This window comes from Nyctereutes procyonoides, unplaced genomic scaffold, assembly GCF_905146905.1.
Source record: "Nyctereutes procyonoides isolate TBG_1078 unplaced genomic scaffold, NYPRO_anot_genome, whole genome shotgun sequence".
NCBI classification, from domain to species: domain Eukaryota; kingdom Metazoa; phylum Chordata; class Mammalia; order Carnivora; family Canidae; genus Nyctereutes; species Nyctereutes procyonoides.
Window position 1 is genome coordinate 37,973,850 of NW_026575121.1, and position 4,594 is coordinate 37,978,443.

Here is a 4,594-nt window from a genome sequence, read left to right on the forward strand (position 1 = left end):
TTGGAATATGTCTCAATTAAGGGTTTTAATTAACATGAAATTGTGAAACAAATTGCTTTTTATTTAAAAGCTCTTAATTTTTATTTTTTTAAAATTGAAGTATAATGGACATGCAATATTATATTAGTTTCAGGTATACAACAGTTATTCAACATCTATTTACATTATGAATTACTCACCACAATGAGCTCAGCACAATTGGTTACCATCTTTCATCATACAAAATTATTACAATATTATTGACAATATTCCTTATGCTATACTTTACATCCCCAAGACACTTTTTATAACTTGGAATTTGTACCTCTTAACTTCTTTCACCAATTTTGGCTCTCCATTCCTCCCCTTCCCCTTGGCAATCACATTTGTTCACTGCATTTATGGGTCTTTTTTTCATTTTGTTTGTTCATTTGTTTTGTTTTGTGGATTCCACATATCCTTGATATCATATGGTATTTTTCTTCTTCTCATTTTTTTTTTTACTTATCAGAATACTCTCTATAAGCCCATGTTGTCACAAATGGTAAGATTTCATTCCTTTTTATGGCTGAATAATATTCCATTGTGTATATGTACCACATTTTAAGTGTACTAAGCATGAAAGAATCCAGCTATGAGCACAAAAGAGGCAAAATATATAAAATTAAGAAAATTTTTATAAAGCATGCAAAACATGGTGAAACATCCGGCACACATGTGATTTAAATCCCAGGTGCAAGGTAGAAATAATAAGGCAGAAAACACCCCTGCAGAGTTAGTAGCAGATTATATTTTAAAATGAGAAAACAATATAAGTTATAGTTTCAAGAACTACTACAAAACTGAAAAGAAAAAAAAAGAAAAACAAAGAAAGAAAAAGAAAGAAAAAGGAAAGATAGAAAAGAAAGAAGAAAGAGAGAAAGAAAGAAAAAGAAAAACTGGACTAAGCACAAACAAGAAAATATGTGAAAACCTAAAGACAACATGGACTCTAAGTAGTAACCACAAGTTAAAAATCTATATATTGCTTTCAATTAATTTAACCATTCAGACTGGCAGTTCACTTTATTGTTCAATAGAGTGAAATGAAATCCAGAAGATACTGATGTCATCTCTTCAAAATGTTTCTGAAACAACCAACCTAGAATATTATACTAAGTAAAATCTATTTTAAAAATAAAAGTTAAATGATAATAAAATAAACAACAGCAAAAAATAACATAAAAACATTGCAAAACCTTGAGACAATTAGGTAGGAGCAAGTGCAATCCAGGAGATAACAGAGGCAATCCTTCAATTAGAAGGAAAAATAAGCCCAGTGAGGCTTGGAGATGAAGGGAGAAATGAAGAGCAATGGTAAATACACAGGAAATTCTAAGTAAATAATTACTTGAAAAATTACATTGTTAGCATAAAAATATATATCAAAAATAGAAACACAAAATCTAGTAGATGTGTAATTAGTGTGACGATGTTCAGTGGTTTCTTCCAGGAAATGGTAAAACTACCAATTTACATCTATCTATAATAAAGCAAAAATATGGGTTAAATTTCCACTGAAATTCTCAATAACAAAATTATGTATCCATAACAAGCTAATACAGAAAAAATATGTTTTTAAAATATTCCAAAAGAATTAAGAATGGAGAAAGGAATAAGTGATCCTGAAACAAAGAGAATAAAATAATAAAAAATAGAATTAAATAAATTAGGTAAGTAATTAGAATGTTATAAAAAACCCCTAACAATCCCGATGTGGGGCTGACTGGGCCCTGTTTCCCTCTCCACCACCACCTTCACCCCTACCACCTCCACCCCCCACACTCCCCACCTGCCCCTACCTCCCCCCCCATATACACACCCTACCACTACTCCCCCATCTTCTCCCACCCCACCTCCACCCCGCACCCCACCAAAGAGTCAGGTGCCTTTTGCAGGGTTTCCAGGCCCGCTGTCCCGGGGCCAAGTTGACCTGATTCACTAGTGCCTCCTGCAGAACTTACAAAAAGTGGAAAAGATCGGAGAGGGCACATACAGTGTTGTACACAAAGCCAAAAACAAGATGATGGGAGAAGTGGTGACGCTTAAAAAAAATCCACGTGGACACTGAGATAGAGGGTGTACCAAATACTGCTATAGGAGAGATTTTCTATTTAAGGAGCTTAATCTCTCTAAATTGTCACCCTGTTGGATGTCGTTCACATAGAAAACAGACTCTCTTTTCTGAGTTTCTGCACCAGGATCTAAAGAAATTCAGAGATGCCTCTGCTCTGATTGCCATTCCTGTTCCCCTCCTGAAGAGCTAACTGTTCCAGCTGCTCCCGGGTTTAGCTTTCTGCCATTCTCATCAGGTTCTGCACCAGGACCCCTCAAACCTCAGGATCTGCTTATGAACGCAGAGGTGGCCAGGAAGCTAGCGGACCTTGGACTAGACAGAGCCTTTGGAGTCTCTGTTTATACTTACACTCATGAAATGGTGACCCCGTGGTGCCGAGCATCTGAAATCATTCTAGGCTGCAATTATTACTGCATAGCTATACATAACCGGATCCTGGGCTGCATGCATCTTTGCTGAGATGGTGATCCATCCGGCCCTATATTCCCTGGAGATTCTGAAATCAATCAACTCTTCTGGATCTTTGGTATTCTGGGGATCCCAGTGAAGTGGTTTGGACAGGAGTTCTTTCTATGCCTTATTATAAGCTGAGTTTTCCCAAAGGGGCCCAGCAAAATTTTAACAAAATTGTTGCTCCCTTGGAGGGAAGATGGATGGAGCTTGCTATCAGAAAAGCTGCACTACAAACCCAACAAGCAGATTTTGGCAAGGCAGCTCTGGACTACCCTATCTTCCAGAATGTGACCAAGCCAGTAAGCCCACCTTCGGCTCTGATGTCCTTACCCCTAATCTCATCCTCTCCTTCATTGGGGACATGATCTGGCTTGGCCCTGGGTCATTTGCCTTCTGATCTCGTCTACCTGCCTTAACATTCCTCTTAGCCAGCCAACTCTGGGGCTATAAGGAATAGAGGGGAGAAATGGGTGAAAATGAAAAGAAGTTTCAGTATTAGATGCACATAAGTCCCTCCACCACCATTGCTGAGAAGGGTTGGCATTTAAAAAAAAAAAAGAAAAGAAAACAAAGAAGAATGAAAGGAAGAAGAAGAGGAGGAGGAAGAGGAGAACTCTTTCTCTTTCTCCCACATAAGGTTTGCCATCCAAATCTCTGAAAGCTCTGAAATTATTATTTCCTATGTTTGGGATGACAGACACCCCACGCCTCCCAGGCCACTGTGTCTGTAAGGTCAACTGGCAGTAAAGGACCTACCTTGGAACTTTTGAAAACCAAGCAAGGGATCCCTGGGTGGCGCAGCGGTTTGGCGCCTGCCTTTGGCCCAGGGCGCGATCCTGGAGACCCGGGATCGAATCCCACATCGGGCTCCCGGTGCATGGAGCCTGCTTCTCCCTCTGCCTCTCTCTCTCTCTGACTATCACAAATAAATAAAAAAAAACTAAAAAAAAGAAAACCAAGCAAAACAGAAACATAGGGAGGGGCTTGTTTTAAAGAATTAGGTTGAAAATTAGATGCAACCAGTTTATACCCTAGTTTTCGTGTTCCACCTCACCCAGCAGTCTAGGAGAATCGACTCCTAGTCTCTGCAGCCCTGCTGGGACTGCTGTAGGAATAATTTTTAGCCCCCTTTCTGTCCCTTCTATGGGTACGGGGTGTCTGGGGGGCTCTAGGACAGAGATTGTGCTTCATCATGGCCTTATGAGTGAGGCAAATAAAAGTTGTGTGAATTCTTTTTTCATTTTGTTTTAAGGATCTTAGTTCTTCAGGAGCCAGGTCCCATCTTCTTCTGAAGGGCACCCCATAGCAGTGGAAATTAGGGTTCAGACATCATTTTGAGAATGCTGACACTTTTTAGGGTGTGAATGAGGGCATTGGGAGAACTTTTTTCTTTAAGGGAAAAATGAACAATTATATTCATATTTCATGTTATAGTAGTTTTTTTTAGGTGAGAATGAGTGGGCTTGTTGCCATGCACACCTTGTGGGGTTTCATAATGCGAATGTTTAAAAAACATGGTATTTTTTTCTTCTTCTTATGATTCTTTCTTCTCCCACCTCTTGTCTTCTGGTGTTCTTGCTATCAACATTATTTGTAATTCAGTTTGTAATTCATTAAAAACAAAAGTTCTCACTTAAAAAATCAAATATTCATCTTAAAAGACAAAATTTTTCATTTGGTATGTTAAAAAACTTATTATACACATCATAAAATAGATACCTCTAAAATATAATGATTTAGGAAAGCACACAAATAGCGTCATGAGAGTATTAAGTTTTGCATGATACTATGCTAACACTTGGCACTACAGAATTAAAGAAATAATATTCAATTCAGGCAACAATGGGTATAATTAATAATGATGTAAAGATAATATACTAGAAATATCTGCTACTATTAAATACTAGTAATGTGTGTGTATAATAGAAACAAAAGTATAGGTCATCACATCCCAATTACAAACATGAATTTAAACACAGCAACATCAGAAAAGACATATTATGTAGCACCAAAACTACCTAAGAAATAAATGTAAATTTGGCATGC

The 4,594-nt window shown here is 37.7% G+C and overlaps 1 pseudogene; it reads left to right on the top strand.

Moving 5' to 3' along the window:
• Window positions 1–1,450: 1,450 nt before the first annotated feature.
• Window positions 1,451–2,913, top strand: LOC129516474 (cyclin-dependent kinase 2-like; annotated as a pseudogene).
• The last annotated feature ends 1,681 nt before the right edge of the window (window positions 2,914–4,594 follow it).